Source organism: Artemia franciscana, chromosome 10 (assembly GCF_032884065.1).
Source record: "Artemia franciscana chromosome 10, ASM3288406v1, whole genome shotgun sequence".
NCBI classification, from domain to species: domain Eukaryota; kingdom Metazoa; phylum Arthropoda; class Branchiopoda; order Anostraca; family Artemiidae; genus Artemia; species Artemia franciscana.
Genome location: NC_088872.1, coordinates 1,263,200 through 1,286,839, shown reverse-complemented (window position 1 = coordinate 1,286,839; position 23,640 = coordinate 1,263,200). Strand labels below are relative to the sequence as shown.

The 23,640-nt window shown below is 35.4% G+C and overlaps 1 long non-coding RNA gene across 1 annotated transcript in view; it reads right to left on the bottom strand.

Annotated features, from left to right (window-relative positions):
* Positions 1 to 329: 329 nt before the first annotated feature.
* LOC136031639 (uncharacterized) overlaps positions 330 to 23,640 on the bottom strand; it is a 35,768-nt gene continuing 12,457 nt past the window's right edge. The window contains exon 2 of the long non-coding RNA XR_010618547.1: positions 330 to 721. This is a non-coding gene — a long non-coding RNA (uncharacterized LOC136031639). The remainder of the gene's footprint in view (positions 722 to 23,640) is intronic.

Here is a 23,640-nt window from a genome sequence, read left to right as displayed (position 1 = left end):
TCCACTGAAAATTTTCCTTTGTGACCTTCATTCTGATTGTTTTTTTTGGAGAGCTTGACTGTCGGGATATTCTTCAGACATTGTTATTGTGGTACAAGAATGCAAAAAAGTGTTTACAGCTCGAATATTTGCTTTCAGAACTGGAGGACTGTATTAATTCTAGATTCAGATATGGCTGGTCTTAAAAATATTAGTTCATAGCTGTTGATTTTTGTCGGAGCACGTTTGTAGGGGGATTGAGGTATTACTTTTCTGGAGAGAAAATTAAACTCTATGTGATTAGTGATTGTACTACCTAATTACTCTACTTTCAAAAGAGAAAACTCAAACAAACTTACTACAGATTTAATTTCAAAAATCTCTACAAAATGTAGCTGGTTCTGATTCTGGTTTTTGTGAAGCAAACATTAAGCACAATTTTCATAGGCTGCCTTTCTAGTCTGTTTTTCTGTGAAAAAGTTCCTGATTTTTGTTCCAAGAAGTCTATACTGTTATATCGAGTGATTGTGTTTAAATAGTGCTATCTATAACTCAAATCACTTGACACAGGCAGTCAAGAGACTATGAGAGGGTATAGTTCTAATCTATATTTCCAAGTGTTTCATCTGTGTTCCACTGGAACTCCTCGTGTTTGTCTTACTCTCAACGAAGTTCTTTCATTTTTGATCATTCTGAACGTTTTCAGATGGGAACCAATTCTTCCCTGTAGAAGATAGGAAGTCTAAAAACAAAAAAAAAAGTTCAGTTAAGATTACTGGGTATTCATGATCAGTTTTTGCAAAATGCTGAGTCAAAACTGGGTTTAAGATAAGTATATTACAAAAAAAAATGTGACGTATATAGTCATCTCAACGCCCAAGGCCCCCAAATCTCTCAAGTTTAACGAATCAATTATTAATATCAAATTGGTTGATCAACTGATCCAAGGCCTGTATTTATTCATTGTTGATTATCTAATCATTTTACTTTTATTAAACCATGCACTTATCGTTTTTGGTATTTGTAGGATATGCGCCCAACCTAATGTTCTTCTAAATCCTTAACGCTCAATCTTAATGAAGTATACAAAAGTAGGATAAACACATAAAACTTTAGAATCCAATTTGGGCTGCATATTTGCAGATTAGGGGATCTGGGGTAAAGTAGAGAGGGTCGCATGCCTAAGTGTTAGGTACAATTATTCTGTATACTATATAATAAAAAAAATTCTAACTTCACACTGTCGAAATAATTTACCCCCACCTCCCCTAATGTGCAAATATATAGACGAAATTATATATTTTCCATCTATTCTGTCACTTCTCTTTGTCTTGCTTCACGCTTAGCTGAAAGAAACTAACGAAAAAAAAGGTTTCTATAAAGAATCAATGAGTGAACAATATGAGCGGTAGGGCGTTTATCATACAAGTAGCGCATACGCATGTGGTCCCTGGATTGGGGCAGTTGAGCTGATAAATATTATGCAAATTATTAATTCATAATAAGTTCATCCTTTTAATGTAAATCCTAATATGCCCAGTCAGGTTTAAGGGAAAATTTTAAGATTCTAAGTAACTATTGACGAAACGGTACACACACAGTTTAAATTACGCAAACACGTGCGCATCCTGAAACAAGTGTCTATAATTTCTTTATCTGAAAGCATCGAAGCCAAGTGATATCTCCCCATGTAAGGATCTATGAACTGCCAATATAACTTCAGCCCCTGCCCTTCATCACAGAATCTGCTGCCCCCCCCCCTATACAATAAACTATGTATGCCCTTAGGGTGAGTTTAAAGTTCATTTGTGATGCAAATGAGGATTATATTTAGATTCAGAATGCAATTCTGAATATATATTCACCCATTAGGGGCTAATATATTTGCACATTATAATGCACACTAAGTGTGGATTAGACTCAAGTGTGTCAAGCATAGCTCAAAACTCCTGTTTCTAAGATGATTTTTAAATATTTTTAATTCTCTAAAGCTTCTTTCATTAAAAGCAATTGATACAAGCAGTTCTAAATGCATCACCAAGGAGGAGGAAAAGCGGAGGAAGTTGGAGGAAGCGGAGGCCAGGAGACCCCCGAGTACATGTCTGATCCAAATTCAGAGATAGTTTTGCAAGTACGAATCTTTGATTGAAAAATAAACTTTTCCATCGAACAATCGACAAGTAAAAAGGATAATTTTTATTACTCGGATTCCCAAAATATTACCCAATAAATTGAATTTTTTTCTTTTTTTATTACGTTGGAATTGAAACTGCAGATAGTTTCACCAGAGATTTTCCTTGCAAATGCAATATTGAGTGTATGAAGCTTTTGGGATTTCCCAAAAGCTTCAAAAGCGTTGAGGAGGAAAAGCCCCTTTCATATACGGAGTAATTTCTGTTCGTTTTAAGTTTTCATGCTGCTCCTTACTTTCATTTAAAAAACTATTTTTTTTATATATATGGACGTTTTTGAAATGAAGCATGTTTAGCTCTTTACGCTAAAGTTTTTAATTGTTTTAAAAAGTAGAATTGTGGCAAAGAGTCAAACTTTAGCGTAAAGAGCGAGGGACTGCGGAGGGGACAACCCATTTCATATACGGAGTAATTTCTGTTCGTTTTAAGTTTTAATGTCGCTCCTTACTTTCAGTTAAAAAAACTAGTTTTTTTTATTTAATTTCTGAACGTTTTTGAATTAATGCATGTTTGATTTTGGCTCTCCGCACATAAATTATTGAAATGAAATTAGTATATTAATTTTTTTTTGGCTAAAACGTCTATATCCCAATAACCATTACTATATGTAAACACTGGTCAAAGTTTGTAACTTGCAGCCCCTCCCCCAGGAATTGTGGGGGAGTAAGTCATTCCCAAAGACATAGTTATTATGGTTTTCGACTATGCGGAGCAAAATGGCTATCTTAAAATTTTAATCTGTTGACTTTTGGAAAAAAATTAGCGTGGGAGGGGGCCTATTTGCCCTCCAATTTTTTTTATCACTGAAAAGGGCACTAGAAATTTTCATTTCCGTTAGAATGAGCCCTCTTGCGACACTCTAAGACCACCTGGTCGATACGATGACCCCTGGGGAAAAGAAAAAAACAACAACAAACAAACAAATAAACACGCACCCGTGATTTGTCTTCTGGCAAAAAATATGAAATTCCACATTTTTTTAGATAGGAGCTTGAAATTTTCGCTATAGAGTTCTCTGATATGCCGAATGCGATAGTGTGATTTTCGTTAAGATTCTATGACTTTTAGGGGATGTTTCCCCCTTTTTTCCAAAATAGGGCAAATTTTCTCAGGCTCGTAACTTTTGATGACAAAGACTAAATTAATTGGAACTTATATATTTAGAATCAGCGTGAAAATCCGATTCTTCTGATGTATCTTTTAGCATCGAAATTCCGTTTTTTAGAGTTCCGTTTACTATTGAGCCGGGTCGCCCCTTACTACAGTTCTTCACCACGAACTGTTTGAAAAGAAAATAATTCGGTATTTCGGTGCTTCTGACATTATTACTCCTTTGCGGAAGTTAGGCTCAAAATTGAAAAATGATTATATTTTTTCTCTGGGCCCCTTCCACCTCTTAGTTCGTTTATTTTCCCGTTAGTTTTCACCTGTTTTCGCTTTATAGTTGTGTTATCTCTTAGCAGTTCTTTCGTTAGTTGAGTTATGGTTGTGGTATATATGTTTTATCGCTCGTATAGTTGTGTTATTTTCAAATTATACTCCATAATAGAGAGGCTCCGATCACCCAGCATTGTATATTAAGCTCTGAATTTGAAGTTTTTTCTAACGAGACCAGATTCGTCCTGCGCCCTTTTCATTGAATTTTTTCCCCCATTGCATATTTCTCCAAGGAAAGATCCTCCCAGATAGCCCCCTCCCTCAACCCTACCCCCAAAACCAAAAAAATCCCCCTGAAAACGTCTGTACACTTCCCAATAACCATTATTATATGTAAAAACTGGTTGAAGTTTGTAACTTGCAGCCCCTCCCCCAGGAACTGTGGGGGAGTAAGTCACCCCCAAATACATAGTTATTATGATTTTCGACTATGCTGAACAAAATGGCTATCTCAAAATTTTGATCCGTTGACTTTGGGAAAAAATGAGCGTGGGAGGGGGCCTAGTTGCCCTCCAATTTTTGTCACTTCAAAAGGGCGTTAGAACTTTTCATTTCCGTTAGAATGAGCCCTCTTGCGACATTCTAGGACCACTTGGTCGATACAATGACCCCTGGGGAAAAAAACAAGAGCTAAGAGCTCATATGGCACTTGTGACGAGGTCGGAAGAGCCAAGAGCTCATATGGTACGAGGTCGGAAGAGCCAAGAGCTCATTTGGACGAGGTCGGAAGAGCCAAGAGCCAAGAGCTCATTTGGCACTTGTGAGAAGGTCAGAACCTAAAGTTAAACTTTATAGCACAAGATCCTTCTAAATATCAAATTTCATTAAGATCTGGTCACCCTTTCGTAAGTTACAAATACCTCAATTTTCAAAATTACCTCCCCCCTCCCAATTCCACCAAAGAGAGCAGATCCGGTCCAGTTATGTCAGTCACGTATCTTAGACAGGTTTCTATTCTTCCCATCCAGTTTCATCCTGATCTCACCGCTTTAAGTATTTTCTAAGATTTCCGGTCCCCCCAACTGCCCCCCCCCAATTACGTTTGATCCGGTTGAGATTTAAAATAAGATATCAGAGTTACGAGGTCCTTCTAAATATGAAGTTTCATGAAGATCCGATCACTCCTTCGTAAGTTAAAAATACGTTATTTTTCTTATTTTTCAGAATTACCCCCCCCCCCCCCGCAATTGAGCGGATCCGTTCCAATTATGTAAATTACGTATGCAAGACTTTTGCTTATTTTTCCAACCAAGTTTCATCCCAATCCTTCCAATCTAAGGGTTTCCCATCATTTTAGGTCTCCCCACCCCAAACTTCCCCCAATGTCACCAGATCCGGTCAGGATTTAAAATAAGAGCTTTGAGCCACGATATCCTTCTAAAAATCAAATTTCATGGAGATCCAATCACCCATTCGTAAGTTAAAAATACCTCATTTTTTCTAATTTTTCAGAATTAACCCCCCCCCCCCAACTACCCAAAAGAGAGCGGATCCGTTCCGTTTATGTCAATCATCTATCTAGGACTTGTGTTTATTTTTCCCACCATGTTTCATCCCGATCCCTCCACTCTAAGTGTTTTCCAAGTTTTAGGTTTCCCCCTCCCAACTCCCCGCCCCCATCACCAGATCCGGTCGGGATTTAAAATAAGAGCTCTAAGACACGATATCCTTCTAAACATCAAATTTCATTGAGATCCGATCACCCGTTCGTAAGTTGAAAATACCTCATTTTTCTAATTTTTAAGACTTACTCCCCCCCTCCCAACTACCCCAAAGAGAGCAAATAAGTTCCGATTATGTCAATCATGTATCTGGGACTTGCGCTTATTTTTCCCATCAAGTTTCATCCCGATCCCTCTACTCTAAGTGTTTTCCAAGATTTTAGGTTTCCCCCCTCCAACTCCCCCCAATGTCATCAGACCCAGTCGGGATTTAAAATAAGAGCTCTGAGACACAATATCATTCCAAACATCAAATTTCATTAAGATTTAATCACCCGCTCATAAGTTAAAAATACTTCATTTTTTCTATTTTTCCGAATTAACCGGCCCCTTCTCCCCCCCCCCAGATGGTCAAATCGGGAAAACGACTATTTCTAATTTAATCTGGTCCGGTCCCTGATACGCTTGCCAAATTTCATCGTCCTAGCTTACCTGGAAGTGCCTAAAGTAGCAAAACCGGGACTTTAGGTTTTCCCCCTCCAACTCCCGCCAATGTCATCAGATCCGGTCGGGATTAAAAATAAGAGCTCTAAGACACAATATCATTCCAAACATGAAATTTCATTAAGATCCAAATACCCGCTGATAAGTTAAAAATACTTCATTTTTTCTATTTTTTGCGAATTAACCGGGCCCCCACTCCCCCCCAGATGGTCAAATCGGGAAAACGACTATTTCTAATTTAATCTGGTCCGGTCCCTGATACGCTTGCCAAATTTCATCGTCCTAGCTTACCTGGAAGTGCCTAAAGTAGCAAAACCGGGACCGACAGACAGACCGACAGACAGACCGACAGACAGACCGACAGACAGACCGACAGACCGACAGAATTGGCGACTGCTATATGTCACTTGGTTAATACCAAGTGCCATAAAAACAAAAAACAAATAAACACGCACCCGTGATTTGTCTTCTGGCAAAAAATGCAAAATTCCACATTTTTGTAGATAGGAGCTTGAAACTTCTACAGTAGGGTTCTCTGATACGCTGAATCTGATGGTGTCATTTTCGTTAAGCTTTTATGACTTTTAGGGGGTGTTTCCCCCTATTTTCCTAAATAAGGCAAATTTTCCCAGGCTCGTAACTTTTGATGGGTAAGACTAAACTTGATAAAACTTATATATTTAAAATCAGCATTAAAATGCGATTGTTTTGATGTAGCTATTGATATCAAAATTCAATTTTTTAGAGTTTTGGTTACTATTGAGCCGGATCGCTCCTTACTACAGTTCGTTACCACGAACTGTTTGATTAATCATTAAAACAACTCCTTCTACAAAAGACATTTTCAAAGAAAAGTGGAGCTACATTAAACCAAATATGGGCAGCAAAAAATTCAAATACCTTTTCAAGCGTAAAACTACCATAAATCACACTAAATAAATAAATGAATCCCAAAACGAACAAAAATTATAATAGCTAAACAAGTCAAACTCACTCATTCAAATTTTGTACTTTTCTGAAAACAATCCTTATTTATACCTATCTATTTCTTATAATATCAAAAAAAGGGGATATAATCACCGTCATAGTGAAGATGTGAGAAGAAGATTAGCCAAGGCCCAGGGTGTTTTCTCACAATTGAAAAAAAGTTGAGAAGAATAGGAAGATAAGTCTGCAAACTCTTGGCAGCACAGCCTTACGGGGGAAAATATGATGGTGTTTTTTTGCTACAAATTCATTGACTGAATCAATGAATGTACCGATTGTTTGATATAAAGAATAAAGCATTGGGGACTACACTAGTACTGGTGGTAAAGTAGGACTCTCAAGCATGGGAATCTTGAAAGATGGTTGAGGATTTGCTAGATATTTTTCAGAGAAATTGCATATGGATTGTTTATGGTACCCAACTGACGACTGACGAACCCTATACGAAATAGTAAGCTGTACACAAATATGGTTCAATCTTGCTTTCTAGAGCTAGCGTGAGAGAAACGTTGAGACGGCTAGTAAAATTTCTTCGGATGGAGGAGGACAGATTGCCAAATATCGTTCTTGTCAGCCAACCATCTAAGATCAAATGAGAAGCAGATCGTCCCTGAATGAGATGGACGGATATTGCAAGAAAAGGTTTGAGGGAAGTGGAAACTTCTGGGAAAGCTGGAAACAAGGATAATTTTGATAGATTGGGACGGAGGAGGAGCGTGTGAAGCTGTGTTGGCTTCAAGTGGCTTGGTACTTCAAGTGGCAGTAGTAGTAGTTGTAGCAGTATCACAGAAATCAGTTATCAGAATTTTCACCCCTATTGCAGCCATTTATTTTCAAGTCTAAACTAATTCACTTAGAATTAGCCGCATCGGTCATCTAGGCATTAACTGAAAAAAACATTTTTGCTTGCTTGCTCTTCACCCTATTTTTTTTTTTTTGTATTTACTTTAAGCTTGTGATCAAACAGTTAATGGTAACGAACTGTAAGTAATGAGCGACGGGGCTCAATAGTAACGAAACTCTAAAAAACAGATATTTGTTACCAATAGATGCATGAAAAGAATTGACTTATTATGCTGATTTAAAATATATAAATTTGGTTAGGTTTACTCTCACCCATCAAAGGGTACGAGCCTGAGAAAAACTTGCCTGATTTTCAAAAAAAGGGGAAACATGTCAAATTTAAGCGCATAGAGTAAAGTATTGAGGATGGGTTAGCCTTCTGGGCCTATAATTTTTCATGGACATATATGGAATAATTTCTGCTAGTTTTTAGTTTTAATATTTCTCATTATTTTAAGTTGAAACAAATATTTTTTTTTTTTACTTAATGTCAGACTATTTTTCAAAAAATAAATAAAATCTGCCTCAGAAACTTTCTGTCGATTATTAGGCCTGAAAGGTCTTCTTTGTCTGCTTTCATTTGTAAAAACTTATTTTTTATTTAACTTCTGATTGTTTTTCAAATCAAGCTGAAACTCCTCCCCTCTCCCGTCAAAAATTTTTCCATGGAATTCTTGCCTCCTTCCAATGGAAACTTTATCGCTAGAGAAAAACAAAGCTCAAAATTCCGTTCGAATTAGTCGTCTCCAGATCTTTGGGGAACGTTGGTTTGATGCGATCACCTCTGGGAAGAAAAAAAAAAGCAAAATAAACAAGTATTTTCTTTTTTTTTGCAAAAATACCAAATTCCATATTTATGCTAACGAGACCTTGAAACCTCCATAGTAACGTTTATCTTATGATGCTATTTTTATTTAAGATTTCTTGAGTTTTGGAGGGTTCTGTTGCTTTGATAATCATGCAAATCTTTCCAGGCTCGTAGCTTTTGATGGAGAACATTTTACTTGATAAATTTTATATATTTGAAATCAACTTCAAATGCCAATTCTTTTGATGCATATATTGCTTCAAATATGAGATAGCCATGATTAGCTAGCGCTTTCCTGAAGAGTAACCATTTAAATTTTATGTATTTTTAATCAAGTAAGTAATTTTGAAAATCAGTTTAAAAGTTGAGTTTTGCAAGATGCAAAAATGGTAATAACGATATGAGTGCCGAATCGAGTCGTAACACTTTAGTCACCTTTTCAACTTATTTTGGCACAAAACCAAAAAAAAATCAAAATTAAAGAATAATATTTAAAATATGTAGCAATTTTTTGAATGATAGCACGGACAAAGTATTTTAGGCAAGCTAAAAAGACATACACACATATTCTGAAATCATATCAAATGCGAACACATTACACCATATCACAAAATGTGCAAATTTATTCAGTGAAATAATGAAAAAAAGCCCTCTAAAGATTCAAACGGTTGGAACGCCATATCTAATGAAGGAGATACAACATACTTTGGCCAAAAGAATCCAGGTGCAGTTAACTAAATGTATATAAAGGTCAGGGGCATAGCTACAGTGTTTTTAATTGGAAAGGGGGCAAGAGGAGGTGCTATTGAATTAGGTGTTCTTTCAAGCAGTAGTGAAGATTTTTTCAGAAGGATTTTACAAAAAAAAATAGAAAACGCGTCAAAAATTTGTTTATATTCATTTTTGTTACTTTTTTACGAGTTGGACAAACATTTCTCGGGGGGAGGAGCTTGTTCAAACCCCCTAGCACCCTGGACGCGGCCGTAGGATAACATTTGACGTCAGCATGTTTGTTTGTCTTCCAACACAGTCCAATTTCTATTTCCTCAAGCATAATGGCTGAAACTCTTTTAATTCGTTGGTTCGTAAGGATTAACTTTGCACATTGTCTTCCATCTAAAAGTAAAATATAAAATAAAAAAAGAACACTTTTTCGTTGGCCTAGCAAATCCAATTGCATACAAAATTTAGCTACTAATATACTCCCTTTATATATGGTTTATATATGGCTCCCTTTTATATGGCTTTTTTTATGGCACTTGGTATCAAACAGTTCGTGGTAACGAACTGTAGTAAGGAGCGACCCGGCTCAATAGTAAACGAAACCCTAAAAAACGGAATTTTGATGCTAAAATAGACATCAAATGAATCGGATTTTCATGTTGATTTTAAATATATAAGTTTCATCAAAGTTAGTCTTTGTCATCAAAAGTTACGAGCCTGAGAAAATTTACCTTATTTTGGAAAATAGGGGGAAACACCCCCTAAAAGTCATAGAATCTTAACGAAAATCACACCATCGCATTCGGCGTATCAGAGAAATCTATAGCAAAAATTTCAAGCTCCTATCTACAAAAATGTGGAATTCCGTATTTTTTTGCCAGAAGACAAATCACGGGTGCGCGTTTATTTGTTTTTTTTTTCCAGGGGTCATCGTATCGACCAAGTTGTCCTAGAATATCGCAAAAGGGCTCATTCTAACGGAAATGAAAAGTTCTAGTGCCCTTTTTAAGTGACCAAAAAAATTGGAGGGCACCTAGGAATTCTTAGAAAACGTTGAAATTGGGGTATTTTTATCTTACGATTAGGCGATCGGATCTTAATGAAACTTGATACATATAGAAGGATCTTATGTCTCTGATGCTCCATTTTCGAGTCGAATCGGATCCGGGGACAGAGGGGGTCGAAGGAGGGAAACAGAAATCTTGGAAAACGCATGGAGCGGAGAGATCGGGATGAAACTTGATCGGAAGAATAAGCAAAAGTTCTAAATACGTGATTGACATAATTGGAACGGATCCGTTCTCTTTGGAGGAGCTGGGGGGGTGTTAATTTGGAAAAATTTGAAAAATTGAGGTATTTTTAACTTAAGAACGGGTGACCGGATCTTAATGAAATTTGATATTTAGAAGGAATTCATATCTCAGAGCTGTTATTTCAAATCCCGACCAGATCTATTGACATTGGGGGGAGTTGGAGGGGGAAATCTTGGAAAACGCTTGAGTGGAGGAATTGGGATGAAGCTTGGTGGATAGAATAAGCAAATGTCCTTGATACGTGATTGACGTAACCGTACTGGATTCGCTCTCTTTTAGGGATTTGGGGGGAGGGGTTCAGTGATTTGGCGAGTTTGGTGCTTCTGGACGTGCTAGGACGATGAAAATTGGTAGGCGTGTCAGAGAGCTGCACAAAGTCACTTTATAAAGTCGTTTTCCCGAATTCGACCATCTGGGGGGCTAAAGGGAGAGAAAAATTAGAAAAATGAGGTATTTATAACTTACGAGTGGGTGATCGGATCTTAATGATTTTTGATATTAGAAGGACATCGTGACTCAGAGCTCTTATTTTAATTATCCTGACCGGCATTAAGCCTCTGATTTTCCTTTTAAATCAATCTATTGAATCTTTGAATTTTTTAGAGGTCATAACATATGAGCTCTTGGCTCTTAACTCTTCTTGCCTCGTCACAAGTGCCATATGAGCTCTTAGCTCTTGTTTCTACATACAAGACTGAATGTCGAACGTTTAGCGGACCATCGAACAGAAGAACAGAATGTACAAAAGTTTGCCAAACATTGTTCTTTTCGGCCAACCGTCTAGGGCTAACTGGAAAGAAGGTCGTCCGCGGTTGGGGTAGGAAGATCTCATTAAGAAAGATTTTAAGAAAACGGGCACTTCCTGGGAGGGTGTAAAGAGGAAAGTCTTGAAGAGATTGGGATGGGTGAGGAGCGTGGGTAGCTGTTTCGGCCTCAGGTGGCCTGGTGCTGCGGTGAGTTGTTAGTAGTAGGTAGTATTTGCATATAAGAACTTTAAACATCTTGTTATTGATTATCATTGATTATCTTGTTATTTTGTAGTGAGAAAGGGAGGGACATTTATACCATTGATAACTGAGCCTTCAGGTAAGTACAAAATTAGATCCAAGGAAGAGACTTGGGGAGGGTGGACGTCTAAATTGGTATAATCCTTAGGGCCGTATCCAGGACTTTTATTTCCTGTATTATTTGTTGTTGTTTTTTTGGGAAGGAGGGGTCAAAAACAAACATATCAAAATATAAAAGACAAAACTTAATCCATTTTGATTTCATCTTGATATCTGCGCTATTGTTATGAAAATAAAGAGTAACGTTCAACCCCAAGATGACAAAACTATTTTGTATAGCAGGAGGAAATTCCCCTTCCTCACTCCCACCACCACCTCATGGTAGGCAAGACACAGTGAGCAATTTTGTAGAAGCTTTTGAAATTGGAATTCTTGATCATTAGGAATTGTTTATTGAATATTGGAATTATTTGTCATGATTAATCAGCAGTTTCTTCAAGAGTAAAGTTTTATGTCCTTTTAATAAAATGAAAAATTTTGAAAATAAGTTCGAAACTTTGAATTTCGCTTGATTCAAGATTAATAATTTCGACAGAAGTACCAAATCGAATAGTAAAAACTCCGTCACCTTTTCTACTTTATTTACCACGAGATCAAAACATTTCAATATTGAAGAATAATATTTAACAGAAGTAATTATTTAAAATGCATCATTTTCTTGAATCATAGCATTGATAAAATATTTGAAACAAGCTGAAAAGGCATTGCAGCAACACACACATATTGTGAAATATGTCAAATGCACACACATCACGTCATATTACAAAATCGGAAAATTTATTCAGAGAAATTATTCAACGGTTACAACGAAATTTCTAAGGAAGCAGATACAGCGTACTTCGCCCCCCCCCCCCCAAAAAAACAGACACAATTAAATTAATTTATCTAAAGGTACCCAAACTCTGCGAATCTGAAAACCTGAATGGTTTAGTTCAAAGGAAGGGAATAAAATTTAAAAGAGGGGCTTTTTATTGCCTTGGAAAGCAGTTGAAACTTATTTACTTACTTAATTCTCATGCCGGGGTGGCTTTGAGAGCGTCGTCAGTCTTCTTTATTAGGGTGTTACGCAGCAAGGCCTTCTGAGTCAGACAGCCAAATTCAGGGTTGATCCAGGATATTCCCAAGACTATCACTCTATCGGAACTTGACGCACGCTTTTTGTCGCAAGATAGTTTTCCTTGCAAAGCAAGTCCAGGGGACAGAGTGCAAGCCTATCACCTAATGCTTCTTACTTTATCCAGACTCCGGACTGACAACTGTGACTTTATGATACACAGCAGGTGGTGAAGGCAACAAGTTTACAGAGACTGCTGTCCATGAATATGAATCCTCCGCCCTGTCGCAATTTACCTTCTATAAAGGATCCTCCCACGATGGGATTCTGCTTTACATTGCAAGATAACCCATTAATGCTGGTTGTACATTTGAGGGGCCTTCTTCCTCCTTCGCTTATATTTATGACCCACGGGCAAGGGTGTCCCAGTTTCTATTTGAACTTCCAGGGACTAGGTCACCCCTTGGTGGTCTCCTCCTAGTGGAGGTACCCAACATATGTTTCGGACATTCCTCTATCCGTGACGTAGGGATGGGCTAAGTGGCCTGGAGAAGGCCTCTACTGAGAAGATGACTGAGTAGGTACTCGGAAACCAGGTCCTAAAAGAGTCAAATGCAGGGCCTAAAAAAACTATCGACTACATAAAATCATAAAAATTTAAAACTATTTGCATATAAGGGCTTTAAAAATCTAAAATGTAATTATCTGTTCTTTTGTAGTGAGGGAAGGAGGGAGAAGCCTCGAGGGGCACATTTTAATGCCAAATTATCCCAACTCTCATTGAGGCTTCAGGTAAATACAAAATTTGTTCTAAGGGAGAGATTTAGGGATAGTGGAGGTAAAAATTGATATATGTATATATATATATATATATATATATATATATATATATATATATATATATATATATATATATATATATATATATATATATACATATATATATATATATATATATATATATATATATATATATATATATATATATATCTATATAAAAATAAGTTGTCTGTCTGTGTGTCTGTCTGTGGATCAGGTGACGTCATGTTTCTGTGTTGACTGACGTCATGAAATTAGTTGTCGTCATTTTTGCTTTGACGGTGACGTCATTAAAGATATTTAAGACATATGTTCACGTAGAAATCTATTAATGTTTAAGTTTACAATGACTGATGAACTTACCATGGCAAAAGCCGATGAAGATGCTCAAAGAGTCTATGCCAAAAAACTTGCTGCTGATAGAGAAAGTCAGAAAAGAAAGCGTGCCGAGGAATCAAAAGAACAGCAAGGAAACAGGCTTGAGGCTGATAGAGAAAGAAAGAACAGAAAGCGTGCCGAGGAATCAAAAGAACAGCAAGGAAACAGGCTTGAGGCTGATAGAGAAAGAAAGAACAGAAAGAGTGCCGAGGAATCAAAAGAACAGCAAGGAAACAGGCTTGAGGCTGATAGAGAAAAAAAGAACAGAAAGCGTGCCGAGGAACTACCAGAGCAACGCGGAAGTAGACTTGCTGCTAAAAGAGAAAGTGAAAAAAGAAGGCGTGCCGAGGAATTACAAGAACAGCAAGAAATCAGGCTTGCTGCTGATAGAGAAAGTAAGAAAAGAAAGCGTGCCGAGGAATCACAAGAACAGCAAGAAATCAGGCTTGCTGCTGATAGAGAAAGTAAGAAAAGAAAGCGTTCCGAGGAATCAGAGCAACCTGAAAGTTATCGCCTGGCATTCAGGTACAACCCAGTCGATGATTATAGCTTGAGTAGATGTGTTCAAATCGGGATAATGTCTAAAATTTGTCCCTATTGCAAGGCCTTGAAATTCAATGGTGAAACAATGGGAATGTGTTGCGCCTCAGGAAAAGTTAAACTTCATCTATTGGCTGCACCACCAGAACCATTGAAGACGAATGAATGCTTGCCTGAAAAATTCTAATTTATGGGCACACGTAAAAATATTAAAATTAACTACAAATATGCGTGTCCGATTGCAAAACGATGACTCTGGTCAAACATTTTCAGATCAATTGCTGACAATTGGAAACGGAAAGCTCCCAGTAGACTCAATTTCAGGACGTATACAACTACCTGCTGATTTCTGTAATTTAGTGACGTCCAAAAATGAATTGATTGAAAAAGTATTTCCGAATATTCTAAAAAATTATAAAAATAATAAATGGCTAAGTGAAAGAGCGATTCTCGCACCCAAAAATATAGACGTCCACGAAATCAACAATATTGTTTTGACCAAGATTCGAGACCAGGCAGTCCTTTACAAGTCAGTCGACACAGTTTTGGAACCAAATGAAGCGGTTAATTATCCATCTGAATTTTTAAATTCCATAGATCTTTCAGGGTTTCCACCACACGTGCTACAACTAAAAATAGGCGTACCAATAATACTTTTAAGAAATATAAGCCCACCAAAGCTTTGCAATGGCACTCGACTTGCCGTAAAAAAAAACAATGGAAAACCTAATAGAGGCCACAATCTTGACAGGGCCTTTTGAGGGTGAGGCTGTTCTTATTCCTCGCATTCCCATGATTCCAACGGATCTGCCTTTTCAATTTAAAAGATTGCAATTCCCAATTCGATTAGCATTTGCAATCACCATTAACAAAGCTCAAGGTCAATCATTAGAAAAATGTGGTATAGATCTTAATACTGATTGTTTTTCCCATGGACAATTGTACGTTGCATGTTCGAGGGTCGGTAAACCTGACAATCTATTTATATGCAGCGACAATTGGACAGCGAAGAATGTTGTATATTCGCAAGTTTTACGCAGTTAATTTGTATTGTATCTATCTATGTATCTATCTATATAAAAACGAGTTGTGTGTATGCATGTTTGTTTGTTTGTAAAAAGAGCATTTGCATATGATGTCATTATTAGTACATACGGCTTTGTATATGCAGAGACAATGGGAAAGCCAAGAATGTTGTATATTCGCAATTTTTACGTAGTTTAACTCCTGCAGACGAAATGAATGCTTGCCTAAAAAATTCTAATTTATGGGCACTCGTAAAAATATTAAAATTAACTACAAATATGCGTGTCCGATTGCAAAACGATGACTCTGGTCAAACAGTAGACTCAATTTCAGGACGTATACAACTACCTGCTGATTTCTGTAATTTAGTGACGTCCAAAAATGAATTGATTGAAAAAGTATTTCCAAATATTCTAAAAAATTATAAAATTAATAAATGGCTAAGTGAAAGAGCGATTCTCGCACCCAAAAATATAGACGTCCACGAAATCAACAATATTGTTTTGACCAAGATTCGAGACCAGGCAGTCCTTTACAAGTCAGTCGACACAGTTTTGGAACCAAATGAAGCGGTTAATTATCCATCTGAATTTTTAAATTCCATAGATCCTTCAGGGTTTCCACCACACGTGCTACAACTAAAAATAGGCGTACCAATAATACTTTTAAGAAATATCAACCCACCAAAGCTTTGCAATGGCACGCGACTTGCCGTAAAAAAAACAATGGAAAACCTAATAGAGGCCACAATCTTGACAGGGCCTTATGAGGGTGAGGCTGTTCTTATTCCTCGCATTCCCATGATTCCAATGGATCTGCTTTTTCAATTTAAAAGATTGCAATTCCCAATTCGATTAGTATTTGCAATCACCATTAGCAAAGCTCAAGGTCAATCATTAGAAAAATGTGGTATAGATCTTAATACTGATTGTTTTTCCCATGGACAATTGTACGTTGCATGTTCGAGGGTCGGTAAACCTGACAATGTATTTATATGCAGCGACAATTGGACAGCGAAGAATGTTATATATTCGCAAGTTTTACGCAGTTAATTTGTATTGTATCTATCTATCTATCTATCTATATAAAAACGAGTTGTGTGGATGCATGTTTGTTTGTTTGTAAAAAGAGCGTTTGCATATGACGTCATTATTAGTACATACGGCTTTGTATATGCACACACAATGGGAAAGCCAAGAATGTTGTTTATTCGCAATTTTTACGTAGTTTGAAACACATATATAAATCTATCTATATTCACAGGTAGGACACAGGGACACAACTACAATGGCGCATAACTAATATGGCGCGTAACGACTTACGGGCGCGGGGGGGCTTGGGGGGCGCGAAGCGCCCCACCAACTAGGTGTTGGGGTGGCGCGAAGCGCCACCCCAACAGCTAGTATATATATATAAGTTGTCTGTCTGTTATGTCTGTTACGCTTTGTATGTTACGCCAGATTATATCTTCTATATATATATAAAAGAAAACAAACTAGAATGTAAAAACTGGAAATTGCATATATATTTCGAAATATTTTGAGAATAGATTAAAGTAATTCGAAAAAAGAAAAATGGTAAAAAACTAAAAAAAAAACTAAAAAGAAAAAACTAAAAAAAATAAAAAATTTAAAAAATTAAAAAAAGAAAAAACTTAAAAAGAAAAAACGTAAAAAAATTAAAAAGATAAAAAACTAAAAAGAAAAAAACTAAAAAAGCTAAAAAACTAAAATAAGAAACAACTAAAAATATTGGGAATTGCACAAATATTTCAATATATTTTGACCATAGATTAAAGTTATTCGAAAACCTTAAAACAGATACCCCAAAATTTGAGGTTTAATATAAATTGTTGGAGCTTTAGCATGCTTGGCACGTAAAGATTTATCCAAGTGTCAATTTTATGTTGAACATTGACAATTTGAAGAAAACAAATCAATAAATAGAAGAAACTAAAAAAAAGAAAAAACTAAAAAAGAAAATAACTAAAGAAGAAACTGTATCTATATATATATAAAAATAAGTTGTATATATGCATGTTTGTTTTTATGTGGGTTTGCATTTGACGTCATTATAAGTATATAAGGCTTTGTATATGACGTCATTATAAGATGACACTACAGACCGGGACACCGGGACACAAATGACGACCGGGACACAGGGAATATAAATGACGACCGGGACACTCAAAGAGAAATTACAGACCGGGACACCGGGACACAAATGACGACCGGGACACTGGGACAGAGGGAATATAAATGACGACCGGGACGCTCAAAGAGAGATTATAGACTGGGATACCGGGACACAAATGACGACCGGGGCACAGGGAATATAAATGACGACCAGGACACAGGGACACAACTACAATGGGGAAGACGGGGGCACAGGGGGATATATAACTGACGAAGGGGACACAGGGAATGTTCGATTATCAATCACCATCAACAAAGCTCAAGGGCAATCGTTAGAAAAATGCGGTATAGATCTGAATACGGATTGTTTTCCCATGGACAATTATTATGAAAACTGACAATCTATTTATATGGACAGACAATGGGACAGCAAAGAATGTTGTATATTTGCATGTTTTACGTAGTTAAATATATATTTATATATATATATATATTATATATATATATATATATATATATTTACATATATATATATATATATATATATATATATATATATATATATATATATATATATATATATATATATATATATATATATATATATATAAATATATATATATATATATTCACAGGTGGGACACAGGGACACAACTACAATGGCGCGTAACTAATATGGCGCGTAACGATTTACGCGCGCGGGGAGGGTTTGGGGAGGGGGGGGGGGGTGCGAAGCGCCCCCACCAACTAGGTGTTGGGGTGGCGTGAAGCGCCACCCCAACAGCATATATATATATATATGTATATATATATATATATATATATATCTATATATATAAAAATAAGTTGTCTGTGGATCTGTGGATCGTGGATCAGGTGACGTCATGTTTCTGTGTCGGCTGACGTCATGAAATTAGTTGTCGTCATTTTTGTTATGACGATGCTTAGTATATTGTAAAACACATTAATTTGGTTAATAATATACCATTTAAAACACCAAAATGAACATGCTGGAGTAGTCACTCGGTGAGAGAGGGTGTCAGAACGGAGAATGAAGGTCCCAGGTTCAAATCCTGGTTAGGCTAAAAAAGGTAAAAAACTAAAAACTAAAAAAAAAACTGAAAAAACTAAAAAAAGGCAAAAACTACAAAAAAAAATAAAAACTAATAAAAAAATAAAACAGCCGAAAAACTAAAAAAACTAAAGAAACTAAAAAAAGGAAAAAACTTAAAAAACTAAAAACTAAAAAAAAACTAAAAAAAAGGAAAAAACTGAAAAATAGAAGAGAAAAAGAAAACTAATAAAATTAAAAATAAACATAAAAAAAAATAAAAAAGATAAAAACTAAAAATAAAGTAAAAAGAAAAAACGAAAAAAAAATAAAAAAGCTAAAAAAAAGGTAAAAACCAATAAAAAACTAAAAAGAAAAAGGTGAAAAACTAAAAAAAATTTAATCTAAAAAACTAAAAAAAACTAAAAAGGTAAAAACTAAAAGAACTAAAAAAGAAAAAAAAACTAAAAAAAGGAAAAAAACTGAAAAATAAAGGAGAAAAAGAAAACTAAAAAAATATAAATAAAAGTAAAAAAACTAAAAAGATAAAAACTTCAAAAAAAAACTAAAAAGAAAAAGAAAGAAACTAAAAAACCTAAAAAAAGGTCAAAAACAATAAAAAAAAACTAAAAGGAAAAAAAGGGAAAAAATTAAAAATTTATTTCATCATATACCAATTCAAAAACGAATGTATACCGGGATGACGACCGGGACACAGGGAATATAAATGACGCAACTACAACGGGGACGCCGGGGGCACAGGGGGATATAAATGACGACCGGGACACCGGGACACAAGGAATATAAATGACGCCCGGGACGCTCAAAGAGAAATCACAGACTGGGACACCGGGACACAAATGACGACCGGGACACAGGGAATATAAATGACGACCGGGACACAGGGACATAACTACAAAGGGGACGCCGGGGTGCACAGGGGGATATATAAATGACGATGGCGACTCAGGGAATGGTCGATTAGCAATCACCATCAACAAAGCTCAAGGGCAATCATTAGAATCATGAGGTATAGATCTGAATACGGATTGTTTTCCCATGGACTATTATATGTTGCATGTTCAAGAGTCGGTAAACCTGACAATCTATTTATATGCACAGACAATGGGACAGCAAAGAATGTTGTATATTCGCAAGTTTTACGTAGTTAAAAACATATATTATATATATATATATATATATATATTATATATATATATATATATATATATATATATATATATATATATATATATATATCTATATTCACAGGTGGGACATAGGGACACAACTACAATGGCGCGTAACTAATATGGCGCGTAACGACTTACGCGCGCGGGGGGGCTTGGGGGGGCGCGAAGCGCCCCCACCAACTAGGTGTTGGGGTGGCGCGAAGCGCCACCCCAACAGCTAGTATATATATACATATGTATATATATATATATATATATATATATATATATATATATATATATATATATATATATATATATATATATATCTTCCTCAGGACCGTATCAAGGACTTTTATTTCCAGTGTTATTGCTTTAATTTTCTTAAAGGAGGGGGGGGGCAAAATAAACTCATCAAAATGTAAAAAATACATATATATATATATATATATATATATATATATATATATATATATATATATATATATATATATATATATATATATATATATATATATATATATATATATATATATATATATATATTTAATCCCTCTTGATTGCTGGAGTGTTTCTGGTGTACGCTGTTCTTATGAAAATAAAAAGTAATATTAAACCCCAAAATGAGAAAAGGGTATTTTGCAGAATCTACTCAGATTTTGCGACCTTGAGGTGAAGACGAGGAAAGGAAAGTCCCCTCCTATGCAGAAAAGATGTTGCTCATTTTGGGGTTTAATTCAACTTTCAACTTTCAACTTTTTCTTTATTCTATACAAACAATATTATGCCCCAACAGAGAGCAGAGCTCGTAAGGCTGGGACAGTGCAAAAACATAAGAAAAAACATCAACATCGGTAGAACACACACAAAATAGAAAAAAACTCATAAAAGATAAGTAAATATATAAATATCGGGCAGGAGGGGCGTGGGAGGCCGTCCCAGACACAGGGACACAAAGACAAACACACAAATAAGAAGATCAAATAATTTAAATTTCCATCATCAATGGTGAATAATCAAAATTTTTAGCAAACAATCTTTAATATTTGCTTTTTTAAATTTAGCTGAGATTTTTGCTAAGACTTTTGGGATGGATCAAACAGAATTTTATCATTCAGCTTAAGATTGTTAGCAATGAAGGGTATTTGGTATCTAATCGAAAACTTTGACCTTTCAGAGCTTACAAAAGGAATTTGATACATCCTAGACCTCCGACAATCCGAACGAGGAAGTAAGATTAACAGAGATTTGTCATAGAAATAATTTTTAGAATTTTGGATTTGAAAATGCCATATGGAAGTATTTAATATTCGTATATCATTTAAATCTAACAAATTTAAGAAGAGGAATAATGTTTTAGTTTCCGAAACATTTTCAAGTTTTGAAGGTCGATGTAAGAAATTTCCAAGTATTCTTATTGCCCTATTTTGTAGTACCTGTAAGGGTTTTATATGCTTCCAAAATGTATTTTTGTGATTTTGCGTCCGCATATGTATGATTTAATAATTTGCAATCCTTTCCCTCTTATGCCGGAATTTATCATTTTGTCAAGAAGAATTTCATGATTTAAAGTGTCAAATGCTTTTTTTATATCATAGAAAACAGTAGCCACATGGAAATCATCATCTAAACAATCATTTATTTCTAATAAAAGAGCTGCAACTGCTTGTTCTGTCGAACGGTTTGCCCTAAATCCTAATTGATATTTGGTAAAGAAATTTATTTTATCTAGATAGCTAGAAATCCTTTCTTTTAAAATTTTTTCAAACACTTTAGATAATGGCGATAAAATTGCAATTGGACGATAATTACTTACATCAGATTTATCGCCTTGTTTATACAACGGAATTACTCGGGCAATTTTCCATCTACTAGGAAATATACCTGAATTGATACTCAAATTGAAAATGTGGATAAGTGGTTCAAAAATAACTCCGGCAATACTCTTTAACAAATTTGTTGATAATTCATCATGTCCCACTGAATTACCATTTTTTATATTTTTGATAATCTTATGAAATTCAGCAAAACTAACAGGGACCAGAAATATGCTCGTACATTCATTGGGGGGTAAATATTCTTTATGCGACCTGTAAGGGGACAAATCTATTCCTGCTGAAACAATCGCTTGACCAACATCAGCAAAATAATCACTAAACATATTAGCAACATCTTGCGGTTCTCTAACTTCTACACCATTTGTATTAATTAATACCTCAGGATGTGATAGCTTTTTATTTTTTCCAATTTTCTCCTTAATTAAATTCCAAGTTTTTCGAGGAGAATCAGAATTTTTAAATGAATTTTCATAATACACTCTTTCATTTTCTCTAAGAATCCTTACTAACAGATTCTTATAGTTTTGAAACGTATTATATTTATTTCAGTGGGATACTTCATTTTAATTTTATATAAGCGATTTTTTTCATTAATAGACCTCAAAAGCGATGCATTTACCCATGGTTTTCTTGGTGTATGCCTCTTTCCTTTCAGATTTCTATACGGGCAAAAATTATCAAGCTTCTCAGTCAATATATTATAAAAGTTATCTAAGGATTGATCCGGATCCATTTCATCAATTACTGAACTCCACCCTTCATCACCGAGTGCTTCTTTCAATTTTAACAAATTTCTTTCCCCAAAGTCTCTTCGCTTTGTTGACTTCTTTTCATTATGCGGGAAATATCGCAAAAAATCAGCCATAAGTATGCAGTGATCAGATGAATCATCAGGAATGACATATGTACTAACAACACTTTCAGGTGAAAAAATATTATCAATTAGTGAATTTGACGTATCAGTTATTTTGGATGGTACAAGACATACAGGATATAATCCATGAGATAGCGGACATTCTAAAAACTTCAAAGTGTTACTATCCAGTCTATTCTGATTAGAAGAAACAAGGTTCATTAAGTCAATATTAAAATCTCCCATAACTAGATAAGAAGTATTAAGACTAGCTAATTTATCCATGAATTTTTCAAAACAATTTCTAAACTCTATCTGACTAGCTGACGGACTACGGTAAATAACTGCGATTAGAATCTTCTCATTATTTGGAAAAAAGCATTCGACAACACAAGATTCAAATAACATTTCAATATTCATCGGCAAAAATTCTAGTCTTGCACGGGCTGGTGTGCAACTTTTAATTAAGACACCAAGACCACCTTTCTTTTGCATACTCCTTTCAACATGAAACAATTGATAACCATCAACATGATTACTTTCAATTGAAAACTCATCTAAAAAAGTTTCGCATAAACCGAATATGTCCGTATCTGATGTCGATAGAAAAGTGTCAATTGTATCCCTTGCAGTCCCCCAGCCTCGGCAATTCCAAAACGATATCCTCCTTGTTCTAGAATTTTTCTTTGCCATTCCATTCAAAAATAAATATTGATTTTTTGGTATATCTAATATGCTGCTATTATCCTCATTATCACTAGCTACAATATTTTGGAAAACTGAATGAAACAAAAGAGAATCTCGCTCAAATTCTTTTAACCTTGATGATGGAATTCCATCACTATCTCTATCCATTATCAAATATTACCACCATGTCAAGAATAACCACACCACGACCCATGCGCCCAACAAACCAAAATAAAAGGTAACTCACACAGAAACAACTAAGAAAAGAAAAGAGAAATGTCTTCATTCTAAGACAAATTCTTTCAATATTCTACCGCTATTCATAAAGACCCCTGTGTGCTTCAGAAAAACCATTAGAAAAACATAATAAAAATAGATGACTAAAGAGAAAGAATCGTAATAAATATATAGAGCAACAAAAAGTAGTGAGAAGATAACTAAAAAACAAATAAATACGAGACAAAACATGATTAAACGCTTCCTACTTGTATATTTTAAAACATACTAACAGGGCGCTTTACTATTAGACGATATGATTTTATCTCACTGAAACATCACTTGGAAAACTATGAT